The sequence below is a fragment of the Bos mutus genome, chromosome 20, assembly GCF_027580195.1.
Source record: "Bos mutus isolate GX-2022 chromosome 20, NWIPB_WYAK_1.1, whole genome shotgun sequence".
Taxonomy (NCBI): Eukaryota; Metazoa; Chordata; class Mammalia; order Artiodactyla; family Bovidae; genus Bos; species Bos mutus.
The window spans coordinates 30,304,806-30,329,909 of NC_091636.1; the positions used below are offsets into that span (position 1 = coordinate 30,304,806).

Genomic DNA, 25,104 nt, shown 5'->3' on the forward strand with positions numbered 1-25,104 from the left:
ATATACATGTGGAAAAGCAGTGGACGTGATCAGTAGGTAATACACCAGTCCTGTGTCTTTTTGTTAACGCAGTTCTGTATTCAGTGACGTGAGAGGAAAATGTGGAGCCAGTTCAAATTAGGGGGGGGAAGTCTCAATGAGGCCTGTTGTGTAAGAAAAGAGGCCGTGAGGGACATGTTCGAGTAGGAATCCCTGGTTCTGTACTGGAGGTTGCCAAAAATAAAACACAACCGCCCTCAAAGACCAGTGTTTTTCTTTTCTTCTATTGTTTAGCCAGAGTGTAAAACCACTTGAGCAGAAGCATTAGTGAGGCATTTTATGAGACCACAATCTCCCATTCCGAAAAAATAAATTACCACCAGGAGAGGAACTGTGAGTACCTCTTTTATATATCGGTGGGGCTATGTACACTAAGTGATTTGTAAATGTCTTCCTCACTCTCGCGCTAAGAACTTTTCAGGGGTCCCAAGCGTTAGTCTCTTCTAATTCTTCAAAGTCAATGACAGAAAAACTCTTCTCTCTTCAGTTGGTGATTGTCATAAAAAGGCAACCACGGGGTAAAGACTTTTTTTTTTTTTTGCTTGTCTCATCTGGTTTTTGGAGTCATGTTCAGCTGTAAAATTGTGTTGTTACTGTCAACCGAGTCTCCATCCTGGAGATGATTTGGGCTAAGTGTACAGTGGTTATCCTAGAGTCTTGAGATGGCGTGGGAGGAACTGGCTATGTAACACAATTGGGAAAACCCCCTCACTTCTGGATCTTGGGATGCGGAGTGAGGATAGGGTACATAATGTTCCTACTGTGAAAGATGAATTAATTAATAAAGATTTGCTTAATACTTAGTTAAGTATGTGATTGCCATAATCCATAGGTAGAGCTGCTGTGTGTATGTATGGCTTTGTACAGTGGGGGAAATGACGCTTATGAAGCTTATCCAACCATCCAAGCTGTCCCTATATGAGGGCCCTGTTACAGGGAGAATGGGCTGAGATTTTCATCAGCTGTAGAAAGACCTCTTTGTGTCATTTGCTTTGAAGTTTGATAGTGACGATGCTGATACCCAGGTGGTAACTGCTTCCCCTTTGTTCAGCGCTCTGCTTGGAGCCCTGTGTGCATTATCTTTAGTTCCTTCAACAACCTCCTCTGTTTTACAGATAAGGAAATTAAGCAGATATGGGAGGTTAAACAACCTGCGCTAGGTCCAGCAGTTTGTTTATTGATCCCTCCTAGCCTGTGGGACTCCTCTGTCTCCCCACTTTTGCATGATGTCTCTCAGGAGGCTTAGGGGAGAAGGCAGCCTGTCCACATGTCAAAGAGACCAGGAGCGCTTCTGCTGTCTTCAGCTGATCCAGCAAGTGTTCACTGCCGCGACATTTTCAGGTTTGTCTTCTTAGTGAAACTGAGTAGCTCGTCTTTTTCACTTGTCACAATTCAGGAAAGACACTTGTCTGGAGCAGAGGATCTGATTTACATAGCTTGAAAAATAGAAGTTGATGAAAAATAGAAGTTCATACACTTTTTCTCGTAGAATGTAGTATGCTATCTGGTGGGTCAATTATGAGCTCTTCAGTTCATGGCAGTTTCTTAGAGGGAAGGCTCTAGACTAGGCACAGTATTCTCAACCAGAGTTCTGACCTCTCGTTACCTGTGCTCTCTTCCCAGAATTTTTGTGCATTCCGGCAGCCTTTTGGTGTTTTAAATGCGTTGTGATTTGAACTTGAAGGTGACTTCTGCTTTCGTCACTCCCAAGGATTTATGTTTGCTTCTGTTCAACTCTGCCACTCTGTATTTGTCCCCTGTTGGCCTTGATTCTCTCCTCTTGGGTCTTTTTAGTTTCCTAGGCGTCGTCAGGGTGGGCAGGGGTCATGCCCACCTCCTCGCTGGCCACTTGGCCAGGGAACTGACAAGAAAGAAGTTGTTTTCTTTCAGAAATTGACTTGAGTCAGTCTGGTTTTACTGTCGTCATGCACTGGCAATTATAAACGATATCTGTTAATGTTGCTTCTCCTCCACAAAATCCTTCACTTTGTCTAAAAAATTCTTGCAGTCACTGTGGCATTTTAATAATACCCATGAAAGCTTCAAATTAGTGCATTTTAATGACTTTTTAATAAACATTGGATTCAACATGGAGTTTAATTCCGACAACTCCCAGTTATATAGTTGGTCCCCAGCACATAGTACGCAAGTTGGTTCTGAGAGTAAAATCAAGGATTTGGCACTGTTCAAGCTTATCTTGGGTCCAGTTTGTGTGTCCAATCTCTGTAGTACTATTTAATAGCTCATTTAAACAGTTGATTTGGAATCAGCAATGATAGGAGAGGGGTAAAAAAAAAAAAAACAATGACCAAACACCAAGAATCAAAACTTAGGTTACTTTAATTCTGTCACTCTGTGTGACTACTTGGAGTTCTTGTGTTTAAAATGTAAAGGAGTGAAGCAGAGTGAGTGTTATGAATCTTAATATTGTTTCATAAGTGAAAATTTTATATTTGAAATATTTTATTGCATTTGAATATCTTTCAAATTGAAATTTGTCTCAGAACTAAAACACAAGTGAAGAAAAGTTATTACTGGCACGGTTTTGTAGCTGCCATCTTTGTGTCCTTGGAAGATATTTAAGAATTTTATTGCTGTTAGCACTTTCTTTTCCCTGGAATGATGATGTATTTGTAGTTCAATAAGGTAATATTTTCACTGCATTTCCTGCCATTATCATGCATTTAAAAAACTATTACGGAAAATTTTGTTGTGTATGGGAGGGCGTTTTTTTTGGTTGTGCCATCTGGCATGCAGGATCTTAGTTCCCCAACCAGGAACTGGACCTGGGCCTGGGCCCCCTGCAGTGGAAGTGCAAAGTCCCAGCCACGGGACCACCAGGGAGGTGCTGTGGAGGGGCATATTAAATGACCTGCTTTAGGAATCAAATTCACTAGGTATACCACTGCTAGGATCACCCTAGATGTTGCTCTGATACCTTCCCATCTTACATTATCTGCTAAATTGAGAATCGAGGTTATAGAGAAGCTTTTAACTAGCAGACCCTGAGTTAACTTTTGTGGAACTTGTCCTGTGATCTCTACTTCTTGCCCTGTGGTTCCAGCACCTTTTCTCTAGATTACTATGATAGTTTTCTAACTGCAGTCCCTGTTTCTAGGCTCTCTTTACCTGTGGCCATCCTCCCAGCTCACCCACCATCTCCCACTGCTCTCAAGGGGAAGTTGCTAAAATACAGACTTGAGCATGTCACTTTCTGTTTAGAATCCTTCACTGGCTCCGCATCATTTCTACGACCTTTCATGGTCTGGCTCCCATGTTCCTCTCTGGCCTTCCTCTTGCCTGACAGTCCCAGGCAGCTCCCTGAACACACCTTGGTTTTCTGCCTTTGCACTTCTTCGTCCGCTCACCATTTCCTTTTCTCTGCACATCTTTGCTCCCTGCAAAAACCTGCATACCTCCTGTTCTTCTTGGCTTCTGGGTCAGTTATCCGGGTCCTGTGTGCACTCTAAGGACCCGCATCCACTCTGTCATAGTACTTCCTGCTCACTGTTGTCATCACTGGTGTATATGTCTGTAATTTTCCCTGCTGGACCATAGGCTCCAGGCACCTAGCTCTGTATCTGGTGCAGACTGGGTGCTCGCAATAAATACTGCATGAGTAGATAGACCTAATCTACCCAGGCACAGAATCCAGCCAGCTGGGTTACAGTTTATACAAAAGGGTCTGTGATCTGAGGCGTTTTCTAGCTTTGAGTCTCCAACCTATCTGGTCATTAGAACCACGTGGGGTGGGATGAGCCTTGATATATAATTTCTTGGGCACTGAGGCCACTTGAATTAGAATCTCTGGCAGGTGGTACCTGGGAATCTGTATTAAACTCCATTGGTATAGATTACTTTTTTTTCCCCTGGGAAGTTTTTTATGAAAATCATGATTAATTATTGCTATTGCCTTCTCTCTATCCACTAGTTTGCCACTGCACCCACAAAAGAAATTTTAGTAGTCTCATGGAGTTTCTTGTGTATAAGAAAATAAAATTTGTGCATCTTTCTGTAGTTTAGAATAGAGGGCTCCTATTAACATCTCACTTAACCCTCAACAATTCTAGGAGGTAGGAAGGTGGGTCAGATTTTCATTTTAAAGACAAGGAAACTGGAGCTCAGATGGCAACTTGCTCACGGTCATGTTTTTTAAAGGTATTTATGTAACTAGATTTCTAGGGTTCCCAATCATGGTAGGATTTTCACAGTTTAGAAGTGATGGAGTTTCTTCTCAGGTTGTTTCCTAAAAAATAGGCAAAGTGAATTCACAAGTTCTGCAGAAAGAGCAGAGCCAGTGATTTAGAATCTTGAAAAGAAATGATTCACTATGAAATTTTAATCTCATTTGACTAATTTTATAAAACTTAGAATGGGATTGTAGTATCTTTGTGTAATTTTTCCTTAAAAAGTATGGTAATGAATTCAAGAATATAAAGTATTCTAAGTCATTTGGGATATGGTTTTATCCCTGATAAAATTTAATGTACAGGTTAAGAGAGCCTTTTTAGACAAAAGTTTTACTTTGTTTTTGTAATAGTTTCAACTCCTTTTTATCCACCATTTCCCCCTAAAAAGTCTTGTGCACATTTGTTTCTCCACTTTTTTTTTTTTTTTTCCTGATATGAGCCTGGAGAGTCTCAGTACTGTTTACATTTCTGTGATTTTGATTAATTTTCCCCTCCCTTTCCCCTTCCTCTCCTAGCTCCTGGCATTTACTGTCCCCTGTTGTACGGTTGCTGTCTATGGAAACTGGGTGTCTACAGAAACGTGCCCCCTCCCCACATCTGCATCCTTGTTCCTGGTACCCTCTTTAGGTTCTAGTCAAGGACAGCTGTTCATGATGAGCTTTGCAACAAACGGAGGCATCTCTCTCAGTGTGTCTGAAACTGAGCCTGTTACTTCCTTATTCTACCCCAAATGGCTCCTGCTCCTGCCTTAGTCATTAGTTCTTTAAACTTTTAGTTTTGTATTGAAGTATAACTGGCTAACAATGTTGTGATGGTTTCAGGTAGACAGCCAGGGGGCTCAGCCATGCATATCCATGGATCCATTCTCCTCCAAAGTCCCCTCCTATCCACATAACATTGAACAGAGTTCCCTGTGCTCTTCAGCAGGTCCTTGTTGGTTATTCATTTTAAATATAGCAGTGTGTGCATGACCTTCTCAAACTCCCTAACTAGCCCTTCCCCCATCCTTCCTCTGGCAACCATAACTTCATTCTCTGTCTGTGAGTCTGTTTCTATTTTGTAAATAAGTTTATTTGTATCATTTATTTTTAGATTCCTCATATAAGAGATGTCACACGATATTTCTCCTTCTCTGTCTGACTTCACTCAGGATGACAGCCTCTAGGTCCATCCACGTCCCTGCACATCTGCCTTAGTTGTCAGTCCCCTCCTTTACCCCAGAAGTCTGAGAGTTTGTTTTACTTCTCCTCCTCCTTTGCCCCCTAGGGTGACTGGACCTTTTGAACAGGCCTTAATTCTGTCCCATCTTCTCCATGTTGCCATCGCTGCTGGTCAGAAACTGATCACACTGATCTGGGTTACTCCCTCACTTCCTGCCTTTGATTTGGCCTCCTGAACATCCCCGTCATGAGTGAGCACCAGAATGGTTGTTTCCTCCTTAGGCAGGATCTTCAGTAGTTCTCCATTCTTATGTGAAAAAAGTTCAAGGTTCTCAGTCCACCGTTCAAGGCTTTCAGGCACTAGAGCAGCCTCTGCAGCCTCATCCTTGGGTGCTGCCGCTCCATCTTCCAAAGCTCCTGGTCTCCAAGCTTGTGCTCCTGTCTGAAAGCTTGCTGAACACATCCTACTGACCCTTGCCTTTCAGCCTTGGCTCTGTCATCTCTGCCCCAACTTCTTGCAACTGGCCCTCATGGCCAATGTACCCCTCTCCTTTGCCTGGCTAACTAATACTCTTGAAGATGTCTTTAAAGGTACGATCTCCTTTAGGAAACCTTTTATACCCTTCTCTATTAGCTAGAACATAGTTGAGGTGACTTTAGAGAGACTTAAACAAGACAGGAGTTTCTCTTACATATGTAAAAGTCTCACTCTAGGAAGCTATCCAGGGACTGTGTTCCTTCTTTCCTGTTGCTCCCCCAACCATAGGACATTATCTTTATTGGCCTGAGTGTAGTTGGCTCACCTCCACACACCTGCATCCAGCCGGCAAGAACAGGGCAAGAGGGTGTGGAGGCCCCACTCCTTCCTTTGAAGAGCCTGACTCAGTCGCCGTATACAGTACTCCTGTTCATATCCTGCCAGTAAGAACTTCATCATATGCCCACACTGAACTTCAGGGGAGGCTGGGTAACAGAATTCTTGGCTCAGTACTGAAAAGGATAATGGGAGCCACACATGTAACTTAAAATTTTCTAATAACCATATTGAACAATAGAAAGCAAATGAAACTAACCCAGTTATTTAAGCCAGTATATTTAAGGTATCATTTCAACGTGTAGAATCAGCCACATTTCAAGTATTTAATAGCCGTGTGTAGTAGTGGCTACCATATTGTGCCATATAGCTTTAGCTTGTTGGCCATGTGCACAGCTAAAATGGAAGGATCTCAGTTTAGTCGCTCAGTCATGTCCGACTCTGTGACTCCGTGGACTACAGCACGCCAGGCTTCCCTGTCCATCACCAGTTCCTGGAGCTTGCTCAAACTCATGTCCATCGAGTTGGTGATGCCATCCAACTATCTCATCCTCTGTTGTCCCCTCTCCTCCTGCCTTCAACCTTTTCCAGCATCAGGGTCTTTTCCAGTGAGTCAGTTCTTCTCATCAGGTGGCTAACGTAGTGCAGTTTCAGCTTGAATAAAGCTGCATTCATGTTTCAAAACGGAGAAGGCAATGGCAAGCCACTCCAGTACTCTTGCCTAGAAAATCCCATGGATGGAGGAGCCTGGTAGGCTGCAGTCCATGGGGTCGCTACAAGTTGGACGCGACTGAGCGACTTCACTTTCACACAATGGAGAAGGCAATGGCAACCCACTCCAGTGTTCTTGCCTGGAGAATCCCAGGGACGGCAGAGCCGGTGGGCTGCCGTCTATGGGGTCGCACAGAGTCGGACACGACTGAAGCGACTTAGCAGCAGCAGCAGCATGTTTCAAAAAGTGAAAGGATCTCACCACTAAAATAAAGGGGAGGGTGGATTTTTGGGGTCGGGCGGTCTGTCACCTCTCTCCTAAGCAGTCTCTGCTCTTCTGTCCTGATTTGGTCCTGCTGCTTGGTACTGCCTGTGGCGTATTAGGCATGTCATCTCTTTCAGTCTATCATTCTCATTGCATTGAGCATTTTAAGGGCAAAGATCGAATCATCTTTTCTCTAGATCTTAGTATTTGGCACATTTAAATTATCCAGTAAATGTTAGTTCAGTGAACCAATGAAGTGATGGGGGATTTCATTAAATTTTTCGATTGTCTTTATTATTATCCTCATTCATGTGGGTGGTTCTCTTGCTTGTGCATCAAAAGTTATATTTCCTCAGGGAGGTGAATTTACCTTGATTTTATCTGACAAATTTGCTGTGAATACACATCCAGTGATGCTTTAGGTTGAGGTCCACATGCTGATAATGTGGCAGGTTCTCTGGTTCCATGAATGATGTTTTAGAAAATTGTGTCTGGAAAACTCCTGTTTTCCCTGAAATAGTGAGGTTCCTCTGTACTGTTAACCAGATGGAACTGTTTGCATGGAAACCCGTACATTGAGAGTTCCTGTTCAGTCTTTGGGGAGATAGACCATTTCCAGGAAATCCTATTAAAAATCTATTGCAGCTAGAAGACAGATATTTTACATATGAGACACAGTATTACCAGAAGTCAACAAGCCATCCAAACCTACCAGCGATTCCTAGAATTTTAAATGAAACATGAATGTAGCTTCTCATTAAATGAAGTAGGGGACTGAATGTTCCCTAAACTCTTTCAATTCTACATGTGAAAGGCTGTTCTCCTCTTGCACAGGCCTGTCTTGCATCCCTCAGAGTCAGGGAGCTGCAGGATTGCCTTTCCTGGGCTAATCCTTGATGTCAGGGCCCTTCTCCTTGGAGAATGGAGGGTAATGGGAGCAAGGATAAATGGACGGGACCACATCTCCCCTCTCATTTTTCATCAACAGCTTCCGTTGTCCCTCACCCCATCTTTCTATTCCCCCTGCAAACAGAAGCTTCTCCTCCCCATCTCAGGAGTGGCTCTTGGGTGGAGTTTTATAAGTTAGTTATCCTTTGGGGGAAGAATCTCATTTCAATCAGGCTGTTAATCATCCTACAGGAAAATAATATTTGTAGCAGCAATAATCACCACCACCACCACAATGATGGTTTTATGGTGCATGCGTGTGCCAGGCTTCTAAGGGCTTTATGTGTGTTACTTCTGTCTTATGAAATAGGCATTGTTATGATCCCCATTTTATAGATGGGGAAACAGAGGCTTAGACTAAGTAACTTGCCTGGGGTTACAAGCTAATAAATTGCTCAACTGGATTGACACTCATATTTGAATCTAAATTTTGGGCTTTTAACCATTATATGGCCCTGCCTCCAAAATATCACTTCCATAGCTTTTTTCCTGTTTGATAGATGATATGTTCTTGGTGGTGATGGGGCTGGTGAGAGGTCTGGAGAGGGAGTGGGGCCCAGGAGTACCTGACCTGGAATTGAAGGGGTTGAGAGGGGTTTGGATGAGGCTTTTCAGAACAAGGATGATTTGGCTGGTAGAGCAAAGAAGAGCCAGAAATATCAGACTCACACTCTGTGTGTTGGAAGCACTTTCTCTGCGACCCTCTTTATGACTGGGGAGCTGTGTTGTCAGGCAGTTCAACCCTCTTGTTTTATTGATCAGGAAACTGGAGCTCAGAGACTTGAAACTGCTTGCCCGGGGGCATGCTCCTAGTGAGTAAAATACGGTGTGGTCTGCATACTTGAACCTGCTCTTCTGAGTGAATTTCAGTAATATTTTGTAACCAACTCTTTTTTTTGTTGTTATAATTTTTTATTGAGATATAAATGACATATAGCATTAGTTTCAGATATGCAGCATAATGATTCAGCATTTGTATGTACTGTGGGATGATCACTACCATAAGTCTGGTTAACATTGATCACCACAGGTAGTTACAATTTTATTTGAGAACTCTTCAGATTTACTTTCCTAGCAACTTGGGGGTGATGAGGCAGTGGGAGGGAGGGAGGTTAGTGGGGCACATGGATGAAGGGGGGTCAAAAGGTACAAACTCCGGGTATAAAATAAATAAATCCTGGGCATGTAATGTGCAGCAGGGTGACTCTAGTAACCAACTCTTGTTTGTTATTTCTGTTGTATGTTTCAGTATCAGAAGAGAGTGTGTGCTTGCTTGGAGAATAATAGGGTAATGAAGAAATTGGGACGGAATCTGTTTCTGTTAGACACCTTGGTGTTTGTCACATGGGGTGGGTAGTGGTAGGCAAGGGGACCGTGGGTCAGCCCCTTCCATCCCCCTGCAGAAAAGGAGAGGGGCCCAGACACAGGTGTGGGTCCCTGCTGTAGCCCCCACACAGGTTCTGTATCTCACAGGAGTTGGGAATGTCCTGGCTTCCCTGGCTCCGTGACTATGGTGGGGGGAGAAGGGTCTAATCCCATCACTAGGATTATAGCGGGAGGAAGTACGTTTTTGGAATCGTAAATGGGAACTTTGATTGTCCCATAGAAACATGGGTGTACATGATGCTTAGGACAATACTCACAGATTAGTATTGGAGGTATTAATAAAAAGGCTCTTGTGGGCTGATCTGGATGTTTAACCCCCTTGGCATGCAGGAGCTGCAGATAGCCCATTTACAAGTGTTGTAATCTGGCCCATTCATAACCTGTACTAATTGAAATTACCTGTGTATGAAAGTTTCTGATCTGTCCAAATGAAAAGCTTGTCTGTGTAAAGGTTACTTGATAATTAATGTGTGGAGGAATTACTAGGCACTCTGAACCTCTGCAACTCAGGGAGACCACAACAGTTTTGAAAGACAGACACTACAATTAGGCCTCCTATGTTTAGGAGAATTAGAGAGGATTTAGCTGGAAGCTCAGCCCTGTCCTAACCACACACGTGGGCCTTGGACAGTCTGCTGAGTTGGGTTGGCCCTAAGAGGAGGATGGACAGTGCTGTGGTGGTCCAGATAGTGAACTCAGGATGAGATATGCACGGCTGTAACTCCCGGCTCTACCATTGTTTAGCTGGTGACTTTGAGCCTTCAAGCTGTTTTCTCATCCGTGAAATGAGAGTAGCAACACTTTATGGACGGTGGTGCAGAGTAAATGATGAACAAATGTTAAGAGGTGACTCCAGCTTTCTTCTGTATAAGAATGAAGGGAATTCTTACACTGTTGGTGGGAATGCAAACTAGTACAGCCACTATGGAGAACAGTGTGGAGATTCCTTAAAAAACTGGAAATAGACCTGCCTTATGATCCAGCAATCCCACTGCTGGGCATACACACTGAGGAAACCAGAAGGGAAAGAGACACGTGTACCCCAATGTTCATCACAGCACTGTTTATAATAGCCAGGACATGGAAGCAACCTAGATGTCCATCAGCAGATGAATGGATAAGAAAGCTGTGGTACATATACACAATGGAGTATTACTCAGCCATTAAAAAGAATACATTTGAATCAGTTCTAATGAGATAGATGAAACTGGAACCTATTATACAGAGTGAAGTAAGCCAGAAGGAAAAACATAAATACAGTATACTAACGCATATATATGGAATTTAGAAAGATGGTAACAATAACCTGGTGTACGAGACAGCAAAAGAGACACTGATGTATGGAACAGTCTTATGGACTCTGTGGGAGAGGGAGAGGGTGGGAAGATTTGGGAGAGTGACATTGAAACATGTAGAATATCATGTAAGAAACGAGTTGCCAGTCCAGGTTCGATGCGCGATACTGGATGCTTGGGGCTGGTGCACTGGGACGACCCAGAGGGATGGTGTGGGGAGGGAGGTGGGAGGAGGGTTCAGGATAGGGAACACATGTATACCTGTGGCGGATTCATTTTGATATTTAGCAAAACTAATACAATTATGTAAAGTTTAAAAATAAAATAAAATAAAAAAAAAAAAAATGTTAACTAAAAAAAAAAAAGAATGAAGGGAAAGTAGTTGTACTAGAAGAAGGGGGCTTGTCTTGAAACCACAGTGTTTTAATTAGGTTGTGTTATTTGGGGAATGCTGGTGGAGGTCATGGGGGATGTGGAAGTTCTCACCCAGGCTGGCCTTGTTGTGGTCATTGTGTAAAGTGCTCGAAGTGGAGTTTGGTGGATAGCAAACTTGTGTTCAAGCACAGCTTGTTTCACCGTAACATGTACATGAGCCATTCTTCATTTTTTACTTTTGATATTGTTAATATGTTGGATATCCTTCAAAATTTACCTTTTTCAGTGACTGCATAAAATTCTCTTATATTATTCTCAATGTGGGACTTTTAGGTTATTCCCAATATTTTGTTCATAATGCGTGAAGTGCATCAGAATTTATGGCTCAATTCCTACAAGAGAAGAGGCAGTTTTATGTTTCAACCATGGCGATAGACTGAAAATCAGTATTAGAATCTAGTGCGATAACTCTTGCGGGCCACGACTTCCCATGTTCCACTGTACTGAAGTCTGCCATTGACCTGTTGGCATGAGCCTCTGAGACCTGGAAACTTACCCTGCTCACCTTGGTTTCCTTACCAGCAGCACAGAGTAGGTGTTTGTTAAAAATTTGTCGAAATGAATGGAAGATGGAAATTTTTGTGCACAGAGAGAGGTGAGAAACTCTTGTCCATGTTTTATGCTGTTGCACTATTTTGAACTTTTTTAGGGAATGGGCATAAAAATGATATGCTCTCTTCATGCAAGATGCTTGTCATTTAATTGAAGAGAACAGTAACAGAGAAGAGAAATTAGGGAATTGAGTAAAACATCAACTGAGAGTCTGGCGAGGAGAAGAAAACTAGAACTAGAAGAGAATCCTTATTGCTGGAGGGATCAGTGGTGTAATGGAGCAGATAGAATTAGTTGGGTTAGATTTTAGATCAGTCAGATCTAATCTAGACAGATTCTAGATCAGTCGAGAGGTTAGGGATGGGTGCTTTAGGCAGGAGGGGTCAGCTCAGGGGCGGGGCTGAGTGTGGACCATGAGTAGGAGAGTGTGCAAATCTGGGGGTACAGGAGGAAAGAGCATTCAATAGCCAGGTGGGGTGGGGCCACATTAAGGAGAGTCGGAAATCAAACAGAATTTAAGAGACCTAGCGAGCAATAAAGAGTCTTTGTAGGTTCATGAGTGGCATGAGGAAAGTGGTTGAACTGGAAATTCCAAGGTGGTGTCGGAACTGTGTCTCAGGGCAGGTCACTTAGAAGAACACAAATACTCGGTGATGGTGGTTTATGTACCTGGAGTCCATAGAAGCCTCAGCGACTCTCCCTTCACCCTTGCATGGCCAGGACTGGGCAGTGATGTCCTCCTCCTGCAGATAGGGAAATGGAGCTCCCAAGTTGACCTCTCCCAGTCACATGGTTGGAGATGGCAGTGGTTGGAACCCTCCTGGCCCACTGGTTTTCCAGTGATTGCCTCAGGGTGTGCGGGACATGCCTTCTAGAAACTGAGGTCTTTGAAGGGCAAACTGATCCTTGGAAAGAAGGAGACGGAGTCAGTGCATGACTGATGTGAACCAAGTGCTTTCGGTATATTCAATTTCATCACACTGACAGTCTGCTAACTGTTGGCTTCATTAGCTACCTCTTACAGATAAGGCAGTTGAGGTTGAATTGAGTAGCATGCCCCCAGTTGCGCGTCTAGGTAGAGACGGACTGGGGACTCTAATCCAGGCGTATGTGTCTCTCTTCTGCCTTGGCCCTTCCTGCAACCTGACACTTGGACACACTGCAGTTGCTTCTGTTTCCTGCTTTGTTCAGGAATGTGATAGGGTTGATTTTTTTTTTTTTCTTCAGGTTCTATGTGTACAAAACTAAATGATTTTGGAATGAGTTTAACTGAAGCAGGTGTCTTGATTCGAAACTGTTGTGTTTTATGGAGGTAAGTGCATATAGTTGGAGTAAATGTTAGGAATTTTGGGAAGTTAATTGGGAGAAACAATTTTGGTCTCTTTTTGGCTTTTAGGGATTTATTCTTACACTTCTTGTAGGCCACCCCTTGGGTTTCAGAGTGGAGACTCCACAGTCATCAGGTACCGAGTGAGGAGAGCTCTGCTTGCGTCTCTGGTCTCAGCTCTTGTCCTCTTGTCACGCACACAGCTCTAAAGAAGGGACATCAGGTCCGGCACAGATCAACTTGCTCCCTGTCCTCAGTACACGTGCTGGAATGGTTTCCTCCCCAGCCCCCTGTCCTTCTTGTCTACTTCACTCGCATTCACCTTCAAGACTCAGCATGCCCAGCTCCTGGACTGGGTTTGATGTCCCTGCCCTGTGCTTGCCCTGGTCAGGCACCCCTGCCCGGATTTTCCAGAAAGATAGCATAGGGGCGGAATTGTACCTGTGGTGTTTGGGTTGGGGGTTGGGAAGCGTACCTGTGGTGTTTGGGTTGGGAGAGGTGGGGCCATGCATTGGCTGCCCTCATAGAATAGCCAGCTGGTGATGGGAAGTTATAGGAAATAGCTGGAGAGTGCCTCCGCCATAGATCTTGGTGATAACAGAAGCAGCCTTTGCTGCCTAAACATGATCCTAACTGACCCTCCGGCATTCCTTTGCATAAATTCTCTAGCCACGTACCTACCCTTGCATGTGTGTGTGTGTGTGCGTGTGTGCGCGCATGCGTGTGTGTGTGTGTGCTCAGTTGTGTCCAGCTCTTTGCAAGCCCATGGACCGTAGCCCGCCAGGCTCTTCCGTCCGTGGGATTCTCCAGGCAAGAATACTGGAGTGGGTTGCCGTTTCCTTCGGCAGGTGCAGAAGGGGGACCTTGCCTCTCTCGGCAGTGGGGAGCCACAGGGAGGCTCAGAGTAGGTTAGGGGAGCTGAGCAGTATTTGAATAAGTGGACTCTTTTGCTCACCGGCCACATGGACTGGAGGGAGCTGGGGCTAAAAGCAGGGAAACCAGATGGGAGATTAGTGTCCATGTGCAGTAAACACAGAACTGAAGTCTGGAATTTTCCGTGAGTCATGAGCAACTCAGGGATTAGAACGCACTGACCTTGGGCGCGTCAGCCCTTCCTGCCTCAGGTGTCCATGGCAGGGTGACTGTGCCAGCCAGCTCGGGGAAACTTGGTCAGGATGAACTCATCAACATTTTTGGTCCCAATTCAGGTTAATCATGGTGTCATTTTGAGCTTGTTTTGGATACTTTTCTAGCCACCATTAGCACTTCTTTTTCTGAGATAAAAAGTTGAGGTGCGAGAAAACTCAATGTTCACAGTAATCCAGGCACCTGCCTGCTTTGTGGGGAAAAGATTTTACCTCAGACTGTGCATTCATCTGCTCTCTGGCACAGTCTGGGCCAGGAATGAGACAACGGGAGAGGTTGATTGAATGCTGGTGTAAAATCACAGCCTGCAGAGAAAACCATCTCTCTGGATTAGGGGCAGACTCCATACAGTGGCCTATTCACTTCAATGTTAATCGTGACCATTTAAGTGAACTTGGACAGTGTCTGGAAAATAAGGGAAAAGGCTTTCAACAAAGCTCTTTTCATGGATGGCTCTTACGACGTGCTCAGTTCTACGGCTCTTAGACAAAAGTCCATATTTTTTTCCCGGGTCTTGTCATGCTTCCAGCAGCAACTCAGAATACGGCCTCTTAGGCCAACACATTTAACCCCCGTAGGGAGCTTTACTAGAACCACAACTTTTTGTTGACTGGTTACCATTCTTAACCTGTTTAATATTGCATTTCTATCTTAAGGGATCTTTGCTGGAAATCCTAACATTGGCGTTGAATGTCACAAAGAGCTTTCAGATCTTATCTCATTTTGTCTCTTCCTGTCCATGCAGGATAACTTCTGATATCTTAGTGTGCTTTTCAGTGGGGTTTGTAAGAAAAGAGTTAAGATTGCTCTGTCTTGACCTCAACAGCTTACAAATAGAGTTCCATTGTCCTTGTATTTGAGTAGCTCATAGTGTTTTATACACATTAATTCATTAATCATCACAGAAGTCCTGTGTGTAGATGGTGGAAAATATTTTCCCTGCTGCGTATTTACACATTGAGAAACTGAGTCAGGAGGCAGAGGCGAGGCGGGGCCTGTGGAGGGGCACCAGGGCTGCCCTGGTCTCAGTGTCATCTTCTTGCTTGACCATTAGAAAACCCGAACTCATTTTCCTTTGGAAAATAATTATGATTTCCAAGGAAAATAGCCCTGTCGGCCACACTATCTGAAGAACGGAACTGTGAAAGGGAAGACTTGGGGGCGATTTATCGCAAAATGGTTGATGTGGTTTCATTTTCTCGTATCGCCGGCGTTGGTTGTAGCTGCAACCCAGATGGTCAGCATGGTGGTGTGTTTTTGTGTCTGAAACCACTCTTTGGATATACTCATCTCATTCCTTTGATGCCTTTCCAAGGGTTAGAAAAACAAGACGCTATTTGCCGTTTCAGCCTAGGCTCTGCCATAGGTGGCAGAAAAGGCCACCCTTTTTTAGATTTCTACCTTCTCAAGGGGAGGGAACTACTCCCCACTCTTCCTCCCGTTAATCTTTTATCTTCTCACTAGTGCTTTGATGAGAGTAAATCAGTAAAAGGACTTGGTGGGCAGAATAAACTGCATTCTGTGTGTCTCAGTGTCTGTGCGGGCATCTCACACTTATGTACAAACCTGAATTCCTGGTTTCCTTTCCCAAATCCGCACTATTTACAACACTCCCCATCTCTGTTAATGGCAAGTGCATCCTCAGCTCATTCTTCCAACTTTGGAGACACCTTCTTTATCTTATATCTCACTTTCAACTTGACAGGAGATCCTATTGGCTTAATCTTCAGAATGTGTTCAGAATCCAGGGACTGCTCATCGCCTCCCTTGCCACCACCCTGTTCTTGCCCCCATCATCTCTTGCCTGGATTATTGCAATGGCCTCCAAAAAAGTCTCCTGCCCTGCTGTTGGTCCCTTTGTTGACCTGCACAATAGTAGTTAGAATGATACTTTTAGTGTATATATCAGATCATGTCACTTCTGAGCATGGAATCCTCAAATGAATCTGTTCATACTCTGAGAAACCAAAGCCCACACGTGACTTTACGTGTAAAGTCTTATGTGATCAGGCCTTCCGTTTTTCTCTCCCCCCCCTTTTTAAGTGCATGTGTATGACTTTACTACAAGTTTTGTGCAATAAAAATACAGACACGACTTGCTCACAGGCTCTTAAATGTAGTTATAAAGATATCCTTCTTAGGAAGCTCCAGCCTTCTGTCGGCAGAGCGATAACCTGCTCAAGGTAAAGTTTCAGGAGGCGGCAGAAGACTTGGGCTTCCCTGGTGGCTCAGCTGGTAAAGCATCTGCCTGCAATGTGGGAGACCTGGGTTTGATCCCTGGGTCGGGAAGATGCCCTGGAGAAGGAAACGGCAACCCACTTGAGTATTCTTGCCTGGAAAATCCCATGGATAGAGGAGCCTGGTAGGCTACAGTCTATGGGGTTGCAAAGTCAGACACGAATGAGTGACTTCGCTTTCCTTTTCCTGCAGAAGACTTAAGCAGTTTTCAGTATTTTTTTTTTCACTGCCCCAGGGGATATTGAAGGTTCAGAGGATACAGGAGTCTCTAAATATTTAGTTGTGGGTGATGCAGTGAGTCTAGGAAGGGGTGTAGCTCTTGAAGTTGGTGGTGCAGCTCTGGGTCTCCTATCTCTTCTGGGAGGTGGTGAGGCTTCTGTGATTGTTTCAGCACATGTGATGGTTGAGGCAGGTTTGGAAAATTTCTCAATACGTAATGGTAATTGGTACAACTCTACTGGTGGGTTTCTTGAAGATTCTTTTTGTAAAAAAATTTATTTGTTTTGGTTGCATGAAGTTTTTACTATATATTAGACTTTTACTAAATATCAGGCAACACAGGTGATAGAAACATGACAAATTAAGCCTCTCTTTCAGGAGTCATACTTTGTTGTACGACAGAAACCATATGGGAGAAATCCTGTAAGTAAAATGAGCATCAGGAAATTTCTCTCAGGGTAACCATCATAAATCAGAGATTCCTCTCAGTATTCTGAGCAGCAGTTGGACTCATATGAGCACACTCTGAAAGGGGATGATCACGAAGACTGCAACATATGTGGAAGGCTTTATCCAGAAGTGATGTTTTGGTGAATGTCAGATTAATGATATAAAGTGTAGAACCTTTAAAAAATATTTGAAATACGTGAAAGCTTTTTAATAAAAATTCTCAGTGAATCTGTACTGAGGGAGACATTTATATTAGAAGTCATGTTGCAGAAATCTGATTACAAGGTTGTTTTTCTTTTAAAGCAACCTACAAATATCTAGGAATATGAAGCTTTTTAAAAAGCACAAATAAATTGAATAATGTGACATCATTAAATACACGTGAAGAGTCCTTTCATCTGTAGGACTCATGTATGAATGTCAGTGTGTTTCAGAACACAGATGGTGGATGTTTCATGTATGTGTGAACCCGTCCATAATTGTATGTAATGAAATATGTAGTCTTATTTAGTTCAGGAACTTTTATGTATATGAAGATACTTCTCATTAAGTCTCAGTAGGGACTCCAATCATTAAAAGACAATGTATTTAATTGTAATATTCTTTTAAAATTATAATGTATCTTTTCCTCCTGTTTTTGAAAGGATATGGATTTTACTGAACTAATCCTTCAGAAAGAAGCTAAAAATATTTTTGTAAAATTTGTAACTCTCTCGTGGTCAGCCAAATTTTACATTAGTGAAAGTCACTCAGTCATGTCCAACTCTTTGCAACCCCATGGACTATACAGCCCATGGAATTCTCCAGACCAGAATGCTGGAATTGGTAGCCTTTCCTTTCTCCAGGGATCTTCCCAACCCAGGGGTGGAACCCAGGTCCCTCTCAGTGCAGGCCGATTCTTTACCAGCTAAGCCACAAGGGAAGTCCAAGAATACTGGAGTGGCTAGCCTATTCCTTCTCCAGCAGATTTTTCCAACCCAGGAATCAAACTGGGGTCTCCTGCATTGCAGGTGGATTCTTTACTAACTGATCTATCAGGGAATTTTACATTAGGGATACATTTATTTATAGGAAAAATGCTTCCCAGGTGGCTCAGTGGTAAAGAATCCACCTGCCAATGCAGGAGACGTGGGTCTGATTCCTGGGTTGGAAAGATCCCCTGGAGTAGAAAACGGCAACCCACCCCAGTATTCTTGCCTGGAGAATCCCATGGACAGAGGAGCCTTGTGGGCTACAGTTCAGGGGGTCGCAAAAGAGCTGGACATGATTTAGCGACCAAACAACAGTAACAACAACGGAACACAGCAGAGGACGCAAGAGAATAATTTAGCTGGGGAAATAAGCACATGGAACAGTGAGCAACAAGTGCTGAGATATAATTGTTAGATTGTATAGGGGCAGTCATTGGGCATATGAGGGGAGGGAGGACCCTGCAGTTTACTGAGTACCTAGTCACGAAGAGTCGGACACTTACTGAGCGGCTTCACTTTCACTTTTCACTTTCATGCATTGGAGAAGGAAATGGCAACCCACTCCAGTGTTCTTGCCTGGAGAATCCCAGGGATGGCAGAGTCTGGTGGGCTGCCGTCTGTGGGGTCGCACAGAGTCGGACACGACTGAAGCGACTTAGCAGCAGCAGCAGCAGTGAGTGTCAGTACTACCCTAGTAATAAGAGTTCTTCAAAACCATCTCTTCAAATATTCTTTTATCTCGGTCTGAAATTCCTATAAAAAGTATGTTGAACCTTTTCATCATATATTTCGTGTTTCTTAACATCTTTCGTATCTTTCTCCTCTAGCTTTTTGCTATACTATATATTCTTTATAACCCCTTAAGATTCAAATTCTAGTTTACTGATTATGTTCAAAGGCCATTTAAACTCAATCTTCAGAGCTGAGACAAGTCAAACTCTTTAGGGCAAAGATTCTTATTATGTCATCTCTATATTTTTCAGTTCAGTTCAGTTGTGTCTGATTCTTTGCAACCCCATGTACTGCAGCACGCCTGGCTTCCCTGTCCATCACCAACTCCCGGAGCTTGCTCAACTCATGTCCATTGACTTGGTGATGCCATCCAATGATCTCATCCTCTGTTGTCCCCTTCTCCTCCTGCCTTCAATCTTGCCCAGCATCAGGGTCTTTCCCAGTGAATCTGTTCTTCCCATCAGGTGGCCAAAGTATTGGGGTTTCAGCTTCAGCATCAGTCATTCCAATGAATATTCAGGACTGATTTCCTTTTGGATTGACTGGTTTGATCTCCTTGAAGTCCAAGGAACTCTCAAGAATCTTCTCCAGCACCACAGTTCAAAAGCATCAATTCTTCGGATCTCAACTTTTTTTATGGTCCAGCTCTCAAATCCATACATAACTACTGGAAAAGCCACAGCTTTGACTAGATGGACCTTTGTCAGCAAAGTAATGTCTCAGCTTTTTAATACGCTCTCTAGGTTGCATAGCTTTTCTTCCAAGAAGCAAACATCTTTTAATTTCATGGCTGCAGTCACCATTTGCAGTGATTTTGGAGCCCAGGAAAATAAAGTTTCCATTGTTTCCCCATCTATTTGCCATGAGGTGATGCCATGATCTTCATTTTTTGACTGTTGAGTTTTAAGCCAGCTTTTTCACTCTCCTCTTTCACTTTCATCAAGAGGCTTTTCATTTCCTCTTCGCTTCCTGCCTTAAGGGTGGTATCCTCTGCATATCTGAGGTTATTGATATTTCTCCTGGCAATCTTCATTCCAGCTTGTGCTTCATCCAGCCCAGCGTTTCACATGATGTACTCTGCATGTAAGTTAAATAAGCAGAGTGAGAATATATAGCCTTGACGTACTCCTTTCCCAATTGTGTGTGTTGTTCTATGTCTGGTTCTAACTGTTGGTTCTTGACCTGCATACAGATTTCTCAGGAGACAGGTAAGGTGGTCTGGTATTCCCATCTCTTTAAGAATTTTCCACAGTTTGTTGTGAAAACACAGTTTATTGCTATATTTTTTGGTGAGTCTTAATTTGGTGACTTTTGGAGAGCTTTCTTATTTTCTTGGGAGAGTTCTCAAGAAATAGGCATTTGCAGTGATTCTTAAATAGGCTCCCTTCGAATATCGTGCTTCATGGCAAATAGATGAGGAAAAAATGGAAACAGTGACAGACTTTATTCTCTTGGGCTCCAAAATCACTGCAAATGATGACTGCAGTCATGAAATTAAAAGACTCTTGCTCCTTGGAAGAAAAGCTATGACAAACCTAGATAGCATATTAAAAAGCAGAGACATCACTTTGCTAACAATGATCCATTTAGTCAAAGCTAGATCATGGCATCTGGTCCCATCACTTCATGGGAAATAGATGGGGAAACAGTGGAAACAGTGGCTGACTTTATTTTTTTGGGCTCCAAAAGCACTGCAGATGGTGACTGCAGCCATGAAATTAAAAGACGTTTACTCCTTGGAAGGAAAGTTATGACCAATCTAGATAGCATATTCAAAAGCAGAGACATTACTTTGCCAACAAAGGTCCGTCTAGTCAAGGCTATGGTTTTTCCAGTAGTCATGTATGGATGTGAGAGTTGGACTGTGAAGAAAGCTGAGCACCGAAGAATTGATGCTTTTGAACTGTGGTGTTGGAGAAGACTCTTGAGAGTCCCTTGGACTGCAAGGAGATCCAACCAGTCCATTCTAAAGGAGATCAGTCCTGGGTGTTCTTTGGAAGGAATGATGCTAAAGCTGAAACTCCAGTACTTTGGCCACCTCATTCGACGAGTTGACTCATTGGAAAAGACTCTGATGCTGGGAGGGACTGGGGGCAGGAGGAGAAGGGACAACAGAGGATGAGATGGCTGGATGGCATCACCGACTCGATGGATGTGAGCTTGAGTGAACTCTGGGAATTGGTGACAGACAGGGAGGCCTGGCGTGCTGCAGTTCATGGGGTTGAGAAGAGTCAGACACGACTGAGTGACTGAACTCAACTGAACTGATGGTTTTTCCAGTAGTCATGTATGGATCTGACAGTTGTACCATAAAAAAGGCTGGGGCTGAATAATTGATGCTTTCAAACTGTGATGCTGGAGAAGACTCTTGAGAGCCCCTTGGACTTCAAGGAGATCAAATCAGTCAATGCTAAAGGAAATCAACCCTGAATATTTATTAGAAGGACTGATGCTGAAGCTGAAGCTCCAATACTTTGGCCCCCTGATGCAAAGAGCTGACTCATTGGAAAAGACCCTGATGCTGGGAAAGATTGAGAGCAGGAGGAAAAGGGGATGGCAGAGGATGAGATCATTGGATGGCATCACCAATTCAATGCGCATGAGTTTGAGCAAACTGCCGGAGATGGTGAAGTACTGGGAAGCCTGGTGTGCTGCAGTCCATGGGGTTGCAAAGAATCGGACACGACTGAGCAACTGAATGATAAACAGCAAATGCTTTGAGCAGTAGTGTTCTCAGGTTGTTTAACTCATCATATTGGCAGAAAGGAAGTCTGTTTTCTTAAACACTTAAATGAACAAGTGCTTGTCAACTGATCTTACAAAGGTAGCCAGCCCATTTCTGGTAGGATTGGTGCCTTTCTTTTGTTCTCTGTTAGCAATCAGTTCATCTCTTTGCTCTAACGTTAATTACATGACACTTTCATTGTATACTTCCTACAATAGAGCAGGAGTTTCCAAGGGCAAGGACCCTGAACTTCTGTGGGTGAAAAGTCCCTTGACTGTTGGGAACAAATGGGACCCAGAATACAGGAGGAGAGTTGGATGAGGGAATTGGAGGCAGAACCAGAAAGACAGAGCTCTGAAGGCCTGATATGTGACCAGTTGATGTTATGAAATGTTGGTTTCAAAATAGGGAATGAAGTCTTTGTTCAGAATGTCGTGATATCTTAAGGATGGGGTAATAAAAGGAAAGAACCATAGTCATTCTTTCCAATAGTTTAATGTAGTTAGAAAAGGGAAATGAATTGGTAGAGCATAACTTGCATGAGCTCATTTCAGAGATGGGCAATGGATGTGGTCTGGAGCTGATATTATAGACTGTCCTTCAATAAATCACTCATTTGCTGTGATTAAGTTTACTGGGTACCTTCCACACCTGGGATATTTTGTATATCGGTGTTTTACTAAATGCTTTGTCAGCTCTCATCTAAAATGAGGTTTTCCCCACAAATATGTAATATAAATGTATAGGCCACACACCTAGACAGATCTGTAATAAAACATGGGCACATACGCATGCACTGAATCAGGGCCGGCATATTTTCTGTAATTTGGCTAATAGACCTGCTTGCTCCAAACTCTGTGCCCTGCCTTTCTTCCTGTATTTGTGTCTTTGAGTCAGTGTTTCTGAATCAAGGCATGATTTGTTGGTAGGGAAGATCAAGGCTTTATATCCACAATTATCATTACCATATTAACCTGGATTGTATCACTCCATTAGTTAGCTTTCACCTACTGGAAGACAGGAATGTAAAGAACTAGGAGATGAAAGGTAAATACGCATGTGTGTTTGTGTATACGTTGGGAGTGGGGTTAAGATGAACTAAATTTAGTGGCCTTATGAGAAATCCTAACATGATGAGATGGAGAAGGCAATGGCACCCCACTCCAGTACTCTTGCCTGGAGAATCCCATGGACGGAGGAGCCTGGTGGGCTGCAGTCCATGGGGTCGCTAGAGTTGGACACGACTGAGCGACTTCACTTTCACTTTTCCCTTTCATGCACTGGAGAAGGAAATGGCAACCCACTCCAATGTTCTTGCCTGGAGTTTCCCAGGGATGGTGTAGCCTGGTGGGCTGCCATCTATGGGGTTGCACAGAGTCGGACACGACTGAAGTGACTTAGCAGCAGCAGCAGCAGCAGCAACATGATGAGAAACAGTGATTAAGCGTGACCATGTATTTGGCCTTCATATTATTAAACATTTATTTCTTACAGTTCTGAGGCTAGAGGTCCAAGTTCAGGTGCTAGCATGGTTGGATGAGAGTCCTCTTCTGGATCACAGACTTCTCATTGTGTCCTCACCTGGCAGGAGGGGCTGGGGAATGGGCACTCATTCCATTCATGGGGCCTCCACGCTCACCACCTAAGAACCTCTTCAAGGCCCCATCTCCTAACCCCATCATCTTTGGGGTAAAATTTTTAGTATACGAGTTTGTGGGGGAGACACACTCAGGCCTGCACTCACCACACCTGTGTATTCTGTTGATGCAAATGTTTTCTAGACTGCATTTCCACCCCGAGAGTAGGTAGAGAGTGGTTCAGTTCATGGCATGTGCAGATCTGCCTTGATGTGCTGTTTACTTTTTTGCTTCAGGTTCTGCAAAGTGTGGCCTTTAGTTCCTAGTTCCTTTCTAATAGTGCATTTTTCAGAATAATGGGCTCAGTGTTGCTTTAGGGAACACATTGTTATGTGAGAGCCATAGAAAACATGATCTGAAAAGGGGACTTCTAATTTTCCTGAGGACTTGAGTAAATAGTCAGAGAGAAAGGGCCAAATTCTACCTGCCTCACGGCAGGCATTGCAGTTTTTGGAGCACATCCAATCCTGAGAGCCACCCGCTTGTCCAAGTTCAGGTTGACAGAAAGACAGAGCCTTATTCTTTGGTCTCCCTTGGTGAGGACTATCAACAAGGAACTTATATGCCGTGAAATAGAACCATTCACTCCAATAGAAGTTTTTCACCAAGACTTTATCTTGATGACGTAACTAAACTGCGCCACCACTCCCCACCCCAATTTGAAGGAGGATTAGTACAGTGGATGTTATAAAGCAGGTATGAACAGTTTGAGGGACTGGAACCAATATTAACTGACAAAAACCAACTTCATCTGAATCATCATAAAAATGTTTAAGTAAAAAAAAGGGGGGGGGAGGGCGCAAAGGGGTTTTCAGATTGAACAAGATCATCACATTTTATCTAATACATTCAATTCTGGCTAGGGTATACCAAAATGGAAACAGGATAACTATAAAACAAAACTTCCACTACAGCACACTGCACACACCTGTGTCCCACCTGTCCCCCTAATGCTTCCAAACTCAACTATTTCCCAGCCTGTTGGGCCTGTCTATGAAGGAGCACGTAGATCTTCTCTTTAATCCAATCTTTGTTATAAGGCTGGTATGTCTGGGTATCAGCTTGGTAAACAAGTCATCTGAGGTCTTCCAGGTCATCAATAAAATCAAACAGCTGACTGATATCATATGTGATAGAGGGGCTGTTGGGATTCATTCTCTTCAGATGTTCTTCATACATTTTACAAACACCTTCCATACGCTCATTCACAGATTCATAGCATAAGTTCTGCCTTCTGGCCTCTTGGTAGGCTATACCAGCAAGGTGGTGTGAGACATCGCGCCAAAGTCTCCCCCTGCAGCCGATGCCGACTCCGCCACCACACACGAGCTTACTCCTCTGTTTTCATTTTTAACTGAAAATCAACATTAATATATAATTTATGAGTTGGGTAATTAAATGATAATTTAAATGAAAATATTAGGAATTTTAACGGTAGATCTGAAAAGAAATTATGTGCTAATTTCCTGGGGGATTGTATAAAGGACAGTATTATGTAGTTAACTGGTATGACTTTCTAGAATGTAGGAACTCTCCCATGAGGAGGGCCCCTTTATGGGGAGACTTGAAGTTGGCTAGGCTCTCTTTTGAAGAAAAGGCACACCCGAGCCATCAGGAGCAGAATGGAAATCTGTCCAGATTTCTAAGAACAACATGGCACAGTTCTTCAGGATGCAGGACTGTTCCCGTTTTGGGACATTTCACATCCTTGGTCACTGGGTGCCAAGTGCCAAGGTCTATTCTCGTCAGCACTTCGAACATTCTCCCCTTTGCCTTCTCCTTGTAAGTATGCACAGGTCCCCACCAACATAAAAAGACCAAAATATCGAACAAAAGCCCCTTCATCTTCCTCTTCACTGCACTA

The 25,104-nt window shown here is 43.5% G+C and overlaps 1 protein-coding gene and 1 pseudogene across 6 annotated transcripts in view; one reads left to right on the forward strand and one right to left on the reverse strand.

Moving 5' to 3' along the window:
- ARHGEF28 (Rho guanine nucleotide exchange factor 28) overlaps positions 1–25,104 on the forward strand; it is a 345,798-nt gene that overhangs the window by 20,375 nt on the left and 300,319 nt on the right. The window lies entirely within an intron of this gene.
- LOC102278575 (enhancer of rudimentary homolog pseudogene) lies at positions 24,062–24,517 on the reverse strand (annotated as a pseudogene).